At 32.6% G+C, this 15,339-nt stretch overlaps 1 long non-coding RNA gene across 1 annotated transcript; it reads left to right on the top strand.

Annotated features, from left to right (window-relative positions):
- Positions 1–1,474: 1,474 nt before the first annotated feature.
- Positions 1,475–4,929, top strand: LOC130051786 (uncharacterized). Its single transcript, XR_008800025.1, has 2 exons — positions 1,475–2,747; positions 4,662–4,929. It is a non-coding gene; the product is annotated as an uncharacterized LOC130051786 (long non-coding RNA).
- The last annotated feature ends 10,410 nt before the right edge of the window (positions 4,930–15,339 follow it).

Below are 15,339 nucleotides of genomic sequence, written 5' to 3'. Positions count from 1 at the left end.
AGTACCGAAAATTGAAGATTTTCACAAAACCAAAGATCTCACTCATATGAAATTTGAAATAATTAGCAATTTAAAAGAATGTATAAATACATTTAGGATTAATAAGTGATTGAAATAGCAAATTTCATCATTCTTCTTTCTAATGAAACCATTTTTGCGGAAATATCTTGATTTTATACAAAGTTATTTCAATTTAAAAAGTACCACACGCGCCTCATATTTCACTGATAAAACAGGCAGAAATTACGATAGTCCCCAGGGGAAGTAAATCACCAGTTACGTCAGTTATCTTGCTCCGATCGCTATGTGCATGGGGTATACTATTGATGAATGAAACGGGCACCTGTTGTGCAAATTTGACATTTTTTGATGAAGATTCAGTTGTTTTCAAATAACGTACAGATAACGTAACACACAACGTGCGATATCCACTTTTGGGTTTTGTTTTCTTTTGTTTACATTAGGCATAACTTTCTAGCAGTTTGGTCAGAGAGAGAACAAGGTAATTTGATGTTTATTGTTAATGTATGATTTTCTGCACCAGATTTGATATTAGTCCTACATGTTCTGTAGTATCATGTAGTTTACACATGGCGCGCATTGTGTGACGTGTATGTTTAATCGTCCATGAGATTTGCTGTACTTAGTTATGTACCTTTGTATATCTATTTTGCAAACGTTTTACCATGATCTAACTAATTAATGAACATATTACAATACACACATACTACAGTATTGAGCATCAAGCCTATGCAGAGAATTTTGATTGTTTACAAATTAGAGTTATCTCCCTTTGTCCAGTTTATACATGATTTGAAGCCTAAATGTACTTGAAGAATTTAGTATGAAAATATGTAGTTTTCTCTAAGTCATGTCAATTAATTGAATGTGAATGTCATTTTTCTAGTCAATATTATTCTAAGTGTTTATAACTTTACTAATCAAGTGTGATGATTTGTCACTTTATTTTGTTGCATAACAATGTGTATACATTATGCATCATTTGTATGTTTCAGTTCTTACGTTGATGAATAAACGACAACCCTTCATCATCAGTCTTTGAACTTCATTGATAAACTGACCAGGGCTGCTACACAATTTCACCGCAGTTTTCACAATATTTTTGTATATTTGGATTCCATTTGCTAACATTCAGATTATTATTCAAAAGTTTATGTAACAATTTATAGTTAAACTCTGATATTTGTTTATCTGAAATTTTTGCGCCTTTTAAGAGATAAATTGTCTTCCATAAAGATTTCGGAATGTCAAACTTTTCCGTCCAAGAGTTTTCTGTGATTGGCTTAATGAACTTGTTATCAACTAATATCTTATAGAAGAAAGATGATTTGATATTCAATATATTAACAAAGTTATTTCCTTTAAATAATACATGCATGTTGTCTTTAATATTAATATAGGGAGCTTTTTTGCAGTCAAATATACGAGTAAAGCGGTTGAACATTGTTTTTAAGAGGCTGTCTACGATAGAACCATGCAAAACCAAAAAATTATTATGGAAGGTGTTGTCAAATTTTCAGACCTTTTTATGATATTTCAAAAGTATTTTACTAGTTATATCATATTTTGTGGCAAAATCGATGAGTACCTCCCGAACTAACACCTAATGGGCCGTTCTATTTTTAGCACAATATACACATCAATTTCATGCAAAAATGGTGTATTTTCAGCTAGTCATTAAAATATCAAAAGCAGAATAATCACATATAATTTCAGTTCCGCATAGTCTATTCGAACGGTATCTTTGAATTGGTGAACACAACTTTAAAATTCATTCTCCAGATTTAAGTCGTATAGTGTTTGAACTAGTAAGTTTATGTAACTTTCAAATTAAATGCTATTTTTAGTGAGTCATAAAACCCCAAGAAACGCTTAGAATAGATAGTTTCCTGGTTTAAAACACAGATTTATGCAGAAATTATCACTACTAAACGGGAATTTGGTTGCAAATAAATAGAAAGTCATTTATTTGGGGTATAAAATTCGGAAATTTTATCAAAAAATTATCTCCCTTTGTGGAACTCTCATGGGAAGAAGGTAGGGAAGAATGATTCATAAGGCAGATGACAACAACATGGAATGGGTGGAAAGTGATGGGAAATAAATTTATAGCCTTGGTGAAAATTACAAGGAAAGAGGGAGTCTATTTACATCAGGGTTGCAAGAAGTATACTTCAGCACACCTGAGATTTTTAAATGTCCATCAGAAATTGTGTGAATTCCAGAATCATTGTTCACTGCACTGCACAGCTGATGTGCATTAACTATGATCTAGATTTAACAGACATCATCATGCCTATGCCAATCATGGACATTGACTTTGAATAAAGAACAACATGTTGTCACCCATTACATGACAAATCTAACTCATATGTGAAAGGGGGGGGGGGGGGGGGGGTGACTCCAAAGCCGATAGATCTGCCACATTGCTCAAGCTGCCATTGATTCTGGTAAGTTATTTTTTTTTCATCTTCCTGCACTAACAGATATTGAATTATGCATAAATACTCATGGATGAATTTTTTTTAATTTTTACTTCTATTTGAAATTTTCAAGATATCAATTTCCTCAATGCACAATTTTCTAGATTAAAATACTGTTACAACATATTTAGGGAATATAATGAAATTTTAATATATGTGTTTTGTGTTTGCAGACAAGACAATAGATTGAGAAATACAAAAGTTGTGTCCAGATTAAGACAGATGTAAAGAAAGAGTTGAAAGGTATGATGCAAACAAATGTATGAATAAAATCCAATAGGAATTTAAGTGACACCTTCTAGGTTAACAACTAACATATATAAGTTGATAGAGTTATGGATGGAAACTGAATTAAGTCAAACAAATAAAGTACAAATTCAAGTCCAGGATTTTTCTGGAGAATGTAAGAGCAAATTATGTTGTAGTCTTTAGACATTTTTTTAACTTTTAAAGAAAATGATAATAGAAATGATTGAAGGGAGGAGGTGTGCATTGATATTAATGTAACTGTAGTTTCACTACTAGCTTGTTTTTTTTTTTTTTTTTTTTTTTTTTAAACAGAAAATCTATTAAGCAGTGCATATTGGAATCAAGATAATTTTAAAAATCAATTTTGGAATAAAATCAAATGACATTAAATATTTATGTATGAGTCTGTGGAGATATTTGTGAGATCTGTGATTAATGAACTGAAAATCAGAAAGAAGTAAAATTTTATTAATGATTCTGTTATTTACATTGTATCATGTTTATTGCACACTTAAATTAAAATTAACTGTAAACACTTATTACAGGTCATCTAACATTAGACAGAAAGTGACTTAGAACTAAAGAGTGCTTATACATAAACAATAGTGCAAATTTCAGGTTGCTTGAATATAATAAGCGATCTCCCTCCTTATTTTTGAAAAAGTTGAATAGATTTAAAAACTTGGAAGGGCTTGAAAACAGTACTCTAGTTGAAATATCATTTCCTACTTTCATGCTCAAAAACATAATTTTGGCAATTGCACTGATTCCCTCCCCCCTTTTTTTATTTTTTTATTTGAAATAAATATGTAAGAATTATCAAAACTAGGGTAATCCCTACCAATTTTGATAGGTATATACATGTATATCAATAATATATAAATGGTACATGTACATGCAAAGAAGTAAAAGTAAAAGAAAAAGAAAATTGTGTTTCCATCTAAAATCTATCATTAAAATTCAATTTAAAAAAATTAAATAAAATACCTAACTACCTACATGTACCTACCCTATTTTTCAAGGGAGTGTAACCAGAACCACACATTATTTTATCTGGCCTCAGCCTGTATGTGCATTTGTGCATTAACAGTTTTTATGACTTTTGGCAATGTGTCTGCAGCTATTGATTTGAAAATTTATACATATATTTATATCAATGGGTTACAGGTCAAGTTACTTTTTTTGATAAAGGTTTTGACCTTGTGACCTTAAATTTGGAATTTGACCCAAATTTTAAAACTGGGTGAATGATAGGCTGTCATATTTCATATTAACAATCCTTGTAACAAGACCTTTCTTTTCGTATCAAAATGTTTTACTTTGTTTATTGTTCTTTGTTGCCATTAGTGTTTCACATTTTGTGTTACTTTCAGTTTTTTGCTTCAGGCAAGCCATGTTTAAGCAACTTAACCCCTTGGTTAGACAACTCACCCCTTGTGTAGACAACTTGACCCATGAAATATTGTTTTTATGTGAACACTAGAAAAAGAAACACCATCTATAAATCAATTAATTATCAAGTTTTTAATTTTATTAGATCACAAAGAGTATATCAGTGCATACTGATTTGAGATAGAAAATTCTCACAATGAAATGAAAATCTTTATCTCGATCTCTTAAATTCAAATTTAATGATTAAAAGAGGTGCATATGCATATTATTGTGCATTAAAACAGTGAACAAATTGCAAGGAGGATTTTAATACCAAAGGATGAGCTGCTGAAATTGTAATTTATGGTTAAACGTGGCCATAAAACTTCTAAATGTTATAAAAACTTTTCTGGTTATTTAACGTTCAAAACATGTGTGATGCTAATATGTCTGGGTTTTCTATATGACCGGGGGGGGGGGGGGACCCGACAAGAGGCAAACTTATGCAATAATAAGAATTGTTTTGTTATTTTGCAGATGTTTTCTGAAGTGAGACAGCCATACTCCTGCTTTCCAAGGAACCAAACAATTACTTTCCTTGTATTGACATGGTGAAAAATGGGGAGGGTCCAGAAAATGACGAAGACCTCCAGAATGTCATCAGTGATATTGTTGCAATTGAATGTAGCCAATTATTATCCAATATAAATTATCTATGACTGAACTCATAAGTGGTTAAGGAAAACTGTTTTAATTTTTATTCCTGCAAAAAAGAATTGCAATGATTAAATCTGTATGTTTATAATGAATGTGTCTTTCATGAATTTTTGGCATTACCTGACTTACAGTGGAATATCACCCCCCCCCCCCCCCCCCCATTCTTTATGGCTTTACTTACAATAAAACTACATATGCAGAGTGAATTTAAAACATGAGAAATATATCATATGTTGTAATTGCCTGCTGAATTTGATAGACAGCAAAAACGCTTTGAATACACAATTCTTGTATATGACTACAATAAATGTACCATTTATTGGTGGAAGGTAATGGTGAAAGATTTTTTCAAAATAACCCCTCTCCCTTCAATATTGGGTCAAAGTACAACAAACAATAATTTTCACCCTTCATTAATGCTCATGCATGACATGTGCAATGATATTATTACGTTATCTGAAAATTTTAACTCTACACAATCGACATTATTACCCCACCCCCCTTTTTTTCTTGCATAAACACCCCCCCCCCCAATATACCACTATATTTCATTTGCAACCAAATTCCCTTTAACATGTATTACAAATTGATAGGTTCTACACATGCATCAAATATGATGTCTATTGAAGTGTTTCTTGGGCAACTATACCCATTTCAGTACAAATAGGTGAAATTAGGTAAAATTTCAGCATTTCCCTCATTTTAAAACTTTGATATTTTATTGCACTGTGTATTAAATTTTGATTGTTTATGTGTTATTAATTCATATTTGTCTCTGCAATATCATGAAATAGGTATCATTAAATTGCAAAACATGGGTTTTACATTAAACCAAAAAGAAGAGTACATTGTCTGATTTTCTAAAATAGATCTAAATATAGAAATGGGAAAAACCAAGTGTCTCTCGTTTCCATGGTTACCGATCAAGTGGAATGAAAATAATTATTTTTACGTTCAAGTTATGTTATCTAAAGCATATATACCAAGTTTCATGAAATTCCGACACATGTCCATCAATAGCCATTTGCATGGTTCTATCGTAGACAGCCTCTTAAAATATAGTATTCACAGATAATATTGTTTCTATGAGAGATTAAATCTTGAAAATATTTTAAATCTCTAATTACACCATTGTTATCATATAAATCTTTGGTGTATAGAACTCCTGACTTGACCCAGTTGGGAAAGTAAATTGGATGGTTTTTGAACTGAAATAGGTTATTTTTCCAAATTGTTAAAGATAAGAATTCGTCCGAAGTAGTCATAGAGATATCTTTAATCATTTTGGTTTTGTTAAAAGCGCAAATTACTTCTTTATAGAACAATGGCAGAAATGTCATATCTTTATATTCTTTTACATCTCTTAAGTTTGTTTTAATTATATACCTCAGCGATAGATTTTCTTTTTGAAATTTATGTTCAAGAAATGCTAAGAGACTGGATTTATTACTTACAATGTAGCAGACGCTTTTAGTGAGAAAAACTTGGATTCAACATCAATAATATTTATTCCACCTTCCAATTCCTTTCCAATAAGTGTATTTCTTTTGATTCTTTCCCTGCTATTACATACGAAATTAAATATCTTTCTGTTCAGTTGATTAAATATTTCATCAGGCGGATTGGAATTATCGACGCATTGTATTGCAATTTAGAAATAATGAGATTATTGATTATTTTTATTTATTTATTTATTTTTTTTTTTTACCAAAAATTGTTAAATATCTTTTCCCCCAGTTATCGAGTATGCTAATAATTTGATTTTTCCTATCCATTTTTTTTCTTGACACAACATTTTGTTATGTCCTATAAATATATCACGAGTGTTTGAACTGGATTATTTGTTGTAATTACATCTTCAATCTTTTCACATGTGTTTTTTAAAGAACCTAGCAATATACATTCCAATATCTTTAGATTAAGCTTTGGACTTGCGACTCCAGAGAATTATTTTACTGTTTTAATTACTTGTTTTACTGATTGCACGTCCTTTAGGGGACTTGTGGAATCATCTGCATGTTGTATAATTTTTATCTCTTTGTTAATTCCAATTTCAAAACCATGTATTGTGTCAGAAGATCTAATGTAGCTAACATCTCTACTGTGATGATGAACAGTAATGCTGATATTGGACATCCTTGACGAATACCTCTAGTCATTTTACAAGTTTTAGATATGTAACCGTTATTTTTTACTCTAAATAAAGGTTTATTGTATAAGGTTGTAATCCAGTTGATAAAATTTGTTTCAAAATTTAAAGCTTTTAAGGTTACCATTCTACGGTATCAAAGGCTTTTTCGAAATCTAAAAATAATAAAATGCCATCTTCGTTATGATCTTCACAGTAGTCAAAAATATCTTGAATTAATCGAGCATTATTCCCAATATATCTGCCGATTGGTCTATATTTATAAGTTTTGATATGACTGTTTGTAAACGTTTAGCCAAAATGAAATGCAAGATTTCTAACATTTGACTTTTCCCCTTTTTTATAAATAAGACTTATTATTGACAGCCTCTGCGATTTTGGGAGCTCTTTACTTTCAAAAGATTTGATAGCATTCCAGAAAATTTTGTAAAATTCAACTGGTATACCATCTGTACCTGGAGATTTATTGTTTTTCATATTTTTAATTGCGCCTTCGCATTCGGATAAAGTTGGGAGACTCTCGCATATATTTTTTTCCACATCGTTTAGTTTATTTTCAATATTCGTTTCCGCGATGTAATTCTTGATTTGATCTATGTTTGACCTTTCTGAAGAATAAAGGTTTTCATAAAAATCACATAGCTGACCCAAGATTTCGTTATTAGTATATGATGTGTTATTACCCTCCACAATTTTTTCAATTACATGCTTTTTTTTCAAGATTAAAAAAATAAGATGAACATTTTTCTCCATACTTTATCCAGTTAGCCTTTGATCTTACATGTATATAGGCTCCTTTTGATTTATTTTCATAAATATCGTTTAATTCCTTTTCTAGATTTATTTTTTCTGTATAATTGATTTCCTCTGGTGGACTACTTTCAATTATTTTTATTTTTTCCTCGATTTTCTTACCCTTTTGTTTCAAACTTTTACTTCCCTTTATTGAAAATTCTACCGAAAGCTTAATTAAATACTTAACGTTTTCCCAACGTTTATGTGGACATTCGATAGCATTAATTTCTAATTCTTTTTCCATTAACATTTGTTTTATGTTTGTACAGTAATCTTTATCTAATAAAATGGAAGTATTCATTTTCCAATATCCGTATCGTCTCTTATTTTGATTTATAATTAGATCTAATCTATGTCCGAGGTGATCACTTAATCTATTATTATTTACTTGGGGGCAATTTCGTAATGTTAAAGAATCAATAGAATAGCTAAAGTTTTCTGATATAAAGGCGTAGTCAATTCTGCTGTATGATACATTATGTGCATTGCACCATGTAAAAACTGATTTATTTTCGTTCATTTTAGTCCAAATATCACTTAATTCAAGCTGTCTAAGTAGTATAACTAATTGATGTTTACTAGTGTCAAAATCTTGATTTTCATCAAGCTTACAATTAAAATCTCCAAAAACGAGTAAATTTTCGGTATTAGATGCTTTTTTTAAAATCCAAAATTTAGAATATGTAGAAAAAGATTTTCTATCTAGTACTTTGTTTGGAGTATATAAATTAGCAATAGTAAAAACAGTGTCATTGAACTTAATATTCAATAATATCTTACGCCCATCAGTGGATCTATGACAATTAATAAATTCAAAAGCAAGGTTTTGTCTAATAAGAATTGACACACCTCTGCTCGAGGACGAGTCTGAAAAGCAATGATAGCTGGTTCCTCGCCACCTTGCATTATATGAGTATTCCCTTGTTTCTATAAAATGAGTTTCTTGTAATAATACAATATCTCTATCTAAATCTTGTAACCAATCATACAATGTATTACGCTTATTATAGTCATTCAAACCTCTAGCATTTAAAGAGAAGAATTTTAACATTTAAGGGCTAGTGTTCTAATACCTTAATCACTGTCCATGTCTGACCTATAGTCTCCATCATCAGTGGTCAGGTTGTCACGTGACCGTTTGTTATTACCATCTTTCAGCTGGCTAACAAAAGTCGTGATCTCCTGCTGCTTGTTTCTGGATGATTTTCGGGCTGGCTGCCTAGGTACAGAGTAGCTCCGTGGGTTTTTAAATTGTTTTTTAGCGACAGCTTTAATGATTTTACCAAGCTTGTTTAAGCCCGGTCAGGCATTTGGGCGTGTATTAAGCGTGGCAGCTTCATCCAAACCGCTCCCCCAAAATCGTCCTGTGTAGCTTCTACCACAGTTGTGTTAGGGTCAAGCTTTTGTACTGTATCTTTGAAAGATTTCACCTGCTTGAATTTCGCTTCAATAATTGTTGTCATGACAATTCACTTTTAAGTTCTATGTTGAATTGCTTTAACATGCCAATGATTTCGGCGTCCTGAACTGAAAGTGGAACTCCAGCAACGGTAACTTTCAGAACTGGATCTTTAGGGTGTAATGCTCCGGATGTAAAGGGATTAGAGTCATAGACTTGCACGGTTTGGTTCTGAAACTCAAAACCCTCCTGAAGCAACTTTTGTCTGGAGTCTCTGTTCTTCATATAGACTCGCCATAAATCTCTGTCTAATTGCAGACATTTTACATTGTCTCCAACAAAGAATGTCATAATCTGCAACTCTTGTATTACTGGTTTTTCTGTTCTGTTATTCATTTTGTTATTCATTGTCTTTGTACAGATATATACACAATTTACACTATATACAGGAATGCATTGAAAGTCTTATGCATTAAGTTTGGTCAAAATCTCACAGCTCTCTAAAGTACGTCTACCTTGGAGCTTGTCACGTGACCTCCTTCAAAAGTTATTATTGTTAATAGACAAAACGTCGTTGATTTATCTAAATGTCGAATTGAAGGCCACAGCAAGAGATGTTTTCTTCTCACGTAGAAGTTTTTGAATAAATTCTGCTTCATATGAATATAGAAACAGGTCAGCTAACAAGGAGCACAATTCGTGCCCATAGGAATTCCTATAGACTGTTGGAAGACCTGATCACCAAAGACCACGAAGATATTGTCAATGAGGAATTCTAGCATATTTTTAAGAAGTAGGTACAGTTTCTATAGTCATCTGGCCCAAAATATTGATGATTTCACTTGGAGCTCAAATCCTGGCATTCAATTAAGGAATAGTTTAGCAAACCCAAAATTCACTCAGTTTGATCAGCAAAATGATTTGTGTCGTATGACGAGAGCTTGAAGTTGGCATAAAATTGCAAAAATGCCATTTTCAATGAAAATATCCACAAATTCAGGTGGTTTTCCTTTTAGAAAACATACAGCGCATGCGTCGAGCAAATTCATATTGAAGCATGTTTTTCATCTCAAAATAATACACAATATATATCATTTTCATTTTGCTCGACAAATGCGCACATCTTTTCCTGAGCAATAATTTGTATGACATTTGACAGTTTTCAGGCTTATTTTGAGAAAAGGCGGGAAATGTCTTATTCATGATGTCATAATGCTATCCATTTAGGACTATCATTCTGATTTTGTTGACATAGTATACCTGGCATTTATTTTACTTTCTTAAAACGCTGATTAATGTTAATTCCAGACACATTTTATAGAGAGAAATTTTTTGGGCCTTTTTATGTATACAACCGTACCTTGTTCTTTCAACTTCAGAGTACTTGTGCGTGGAATCAGAGTGGTGTTTAACAAAGTAATTTTTTGGATGACTGATCACTAGATATGAATATTTCCATTTTCCATTTTTGTTGAAGAAGCAACTGTCTTTGATGTCAAAAAGTGTAGTCTTTAATTTATTGTGAGGAATGGTGTAAAGTGTTGAAAAGTCAGAGGTTTTTATGTTATTAATTTGGGAAAAGTTTTGCATGTGAAGTATTGAATCTAGCTTCAAATGTGGTATGTTGCTTGTCTACCATATTTTTCTATGAAGTCTTGTAGTGACCTTGACTTATGAACCCCAAAATTTGTAGGATTCCTCTCTTGATTGATTGATTGATTATATTTCACTCATATGGAGAAGTCGCCACTGCCGGTGAAAATTTAGGCGTATGCTCGGTGCTTATGGCCATTAAGCAGGGAGGAATCTTTATCGTGCCACACCTGCTGTGACACGGGACCTCGGTTTTTGCGGTCTCATCCGAAGGACCTCCCCATTTAGTTGCAACTTCTCGGCTTACCGGGAAGGCCGATAATGCGCGATTGTTAGACCTAAGCGTCTATAGTGATGGCGCTTCGTTCTATAAATTTCAATAAGGCTGATTCAAGACTAAAATTACAGATTGAAGAAACGATCAGGCATATTTCATTTATTCAAAAATTATTGAAACTTATTTCTACTGTAAGATCAAAATCAATCATCGATAAACAACGGATTTACTTCATATCGTATTTAAGTTGTTATTAAAGATAAAAAATAAAAGTGGCTTAGATCCGCTCCATTGTACTCTCATTTTTGCTATTTCAGGGTAGTTTATCGAAAACGAATGTAGGTTTTTGATTAATTTTACGATATTTACTTATCAAGTAAGATTCTATTATAGCTTACGGACTTCACATCACCTATGGAACAATATTAAAGGTGCAAGCAGTAACACTGGAGCAAGCGTTCCGGAGTTTATTGGCAAAAATTGTTAATTTATACATTTGTAAGTATAGATATATCTTGATATATTACGGGTGACTCACACCCCATCACTCTCATTATCATCCCAATCGATTTAAGAAAATGAACTCTCTGGGAAAATTAAGACAGTTACAGAAGACAACCCTCTCCCACGATTTAGGATTTCAAAGATAATTTTTGCTTGTCAAGATTTTATTAACAAACCAACTTCCAATTTCTCTTCCGACTGCCCCCACCCCTTATCCTTTGAAAAACGACAACGCATGCCTATGCAAAAGATCTTGAAAGCAAATATCCTTCGATTATGACTCAAACTCAAGCCTAAAGGAGCTCCGAAAGATTATGATACGTTTCATGATACATCACACACACACTGTCGACATAAAAAGGCACTACAGCTTACAAATGTTGAATTTACATTGAACGAATAGTGAATTGACGTGTTACATGGGACACTTTTTGTTGTATGAACAATTATTGCATGTTAGGTGGATTCTATTTCAAAGGTTAATAGAACAAATAAATACCTATACCTCAAAACAAAGAACATTCAACAGATAATGCATTGGTAACAATATTTACACATTCCAACACGCAGATAATGCATTGGTAACAATATTTACACATTCCAACACACAGAATGCATTGGTAACAATATTTACACATTCCAACACGCAGATAATGCATTGGTAACAATATTTACACAGTCATTCCAACACACAGATAATGCATTGGTAACAATATTTACACATTCCAACACACAGATAATGCATTGGTAACAATATTTACACATTCCAACACACAGATAATGCATTGGTAACAATATTTACACATTCCAACACGCAGATAATGCATTCGTAACAATATTTACACAGTCATTCCAACACACAGATAATGCATTCGTAACAATATTTACACATTCCAACACGCAGATAATGCATTGGTAACAATATTTACACATTCCAACACACAGAATGCATTCGTAACAATATTTACATACTCATTCCAACACGCAGATAATGCATTGGTAACAATATTTACACATTCCAACACGCAGATAATGCATTGGTAACAATATTTACACATTCCAACACACAGATAATGCATTGGTAACAATATTTACACAGTCATTCCAACACGCAGATAATGCATTGGTAACAATATTTACACATTCCAACACACAGATAATGCATTGGTAACAATATTTACACATTCCAACAGATAATGCATTGGTAACAATATTTACATATTCCAACACACAGAATGTATTCGTAACAATATTTACATACTCATTCCAACACGCAGATAATGCATTGGTAACAATATTTACACATTCCAACACGCAGATAATGCATTGGTAACAATATTTACACATTCCAACACACAGATAATGCATTGGTAACAATATTTACACAGTCATTCCAACACGCAGATAATGCATTGGTAACAATATTTACACATTCCAACACGCAGATAATGCATTGGTAACAATATTTACACATTCCAACACACAAATAATGCATTGGTAACAATATTTACACATTCCAACAGATAATGCATTGGTAACAATATTTACACAGTCATTCCAACACACAGAATGCATTCGTAACAATATTTACACATTCCAACACACTGGATTGACACTGCATTAAGTTCTGCAATTATCAAATTACAGTGAACATTTCTACATTTACAATGAACGAATGATCCATTGCGTAGATACAAATGTACAGTAACAGGGATATAATTTTGACCCCGTGGGCTTACAGCCCCAAAGTGAGGGCGAAAAATGGTAGTACCCTGCCTTTATACTCGTTTCGTGGACTTTTCAAACCTCCCATGATTATGTGATATAAATTTTGGAACTCAATTGTCCTCATAGGGTCTCCGACCCCTTTTAGATACTTTATACAATGCTGTGCACATGTTTTCTATTTTTTGATAAGTTTTGTTTCATTTCATCACCCCATACTCAATAATTCTGAAAAGTGGTCCCATCCTCAGGAGGCCATAGATGATAGCCCAACTGCCCGAAACTTAGGGTAGAAAATAATAGTCGGGGTCCTCTAACTTTGATGATTGTTATGTTTCAAGTAAACTGTTCAGGCGAGCTAAAATGTTCAATAAGTTATTAATGTAACAATCGCAATTAACAATCTCTACATGTTAATTGATTTAAGAATTATTTATGAAATATCAATATATTGGTATCACTACTTTGCTAAGAGTTATGCTCCAAATGAACAGTCCAGGCGAGCTAGACTGTTCAATAAGTTATTAACAATCACAATTAACAATCTATGTCATAATTGATTTTAGAATTATTTATGAAATATCAATAAATTGGTATTATTACTTTGCTAAACGTTTTCTTATGTTGATTTTCTTTGAATGACGTCACAGGAAGAAGTAACTGTTGATTTCCATCAAATTTGGCGATTTTCAAATAGATAAATAAACTATTTTATACAACATACAAATAAAATCTATTTTCTGTGCATTTGACCCTCAAGCTACGCCTATGTCTACGTTACGAACTTTAGTAACATTATTCTTTAAAAGGAAAACAACCATTGGTATCACTTTAGTCGTTGACTTAATTGATCAATTTATAGAAGAAATATACTTAAGTTGAAAGAAAACCTTATTGCCGTTATGTAAGAATGAACATGGACCACACCAGGTAATCTACTTAACATGTCTCGGACCATGAATAATCATTAATTTTATTTGTTCCTCTTGCGTCACCAGACGTTTCCATGGACAGGTAGTTCATTGTTTTGACTAACCAGTCTCTATTCATATAAAAAATAACATTTGTCATTGCAAATCAAATTATATGTAATTGTTGCGTAACTAGACTGATCAAGACGAGGTCCTCAATGGGAGTAATTTTATGCGATTTTTAACTTGTGTAAAAATTGTTATATTTTGATCATATTTGAAATATTCAGTCTTCTCTTTCAGTTTTTACAATTTTTGGACTTGTTGGTGAAATAAAGAAGTTGAGCTAATTAAAATGGCCTTTTATAGAATTTCCAATCCCTTCTGGGACCACAGTATAAAAAGGCTGAACATTTCTTAGGAGCACACTTTTATTTGTTGAACTTGCTTAGTTACTATGACTTTTACAATTCTAATATTATGTAGCTTTGCTGGAAGAGCCCTTTGTCAAACCGCAAGACATGGACTTATTGGAAATGCTGGAATTCCAGTTGGACTAAATGGATTTGGGGCTTTGAATGGATTCATCGATTTTGATATTGATCATCCATTATCGGATGTTGATAGTTCAGTTCTTGGTGCCCAGCGAATGATGGGTAGTGGATCTCAAGCCTTTCTTGGACAGCAAGGGTTAATAACACCCCAATCTTTAGGAGAATCATATACCTTACAACAAGGAATTTCCGACCAGGGCCGGATTTCTAGTAGTGGGCAACTTAACGCAAGAGCACACTTTAATAACAGAGACTCGTTTTCATCTTTTACCAGTGGAGATAGCGCAGGCGCTAAAAGCCACTCTGTGACAAACGTGTTGAATGAACCGGGAGACATTGGAACACAACAGTTTGATTCGAGGTCCACTAGGACATTTTCCAGGAATGGTTTCATAATAGAAAAATCTCAATTTTCCCCACGAATTCAAACCAGCATATCACGATTCAACGGACGTCTCCCACAAAGATCAGTCGCTGATTCCAGGAGGAAGAAATTCCGTTCTCCAAATCGGGGAATAACTTCTCGCAGGATTTCGTTTGGATCTCGTGCTTTCAGCCAAATCCCCAAGAGAAGATAGTGAGGAAAACAAC

Source organism: Ostrea edulis, chromosome 2, assembly GCF_947568905.1.
Source record: "Ostrea edulis chromosome 2, xbOstEdul1.1, whole genome shotgun sequence".
NCBI classification, from domain to species: Eukaryota; Metazoa; Mollusca; class Bivalvia; order Ostreida; family Ostreidae; genus Ostrea; species Ostrea edulis.
Note: the sequence above shows the minus strand (reverse complement) of the source record. Positions and strands in the feature narration are given on the sequence as shown.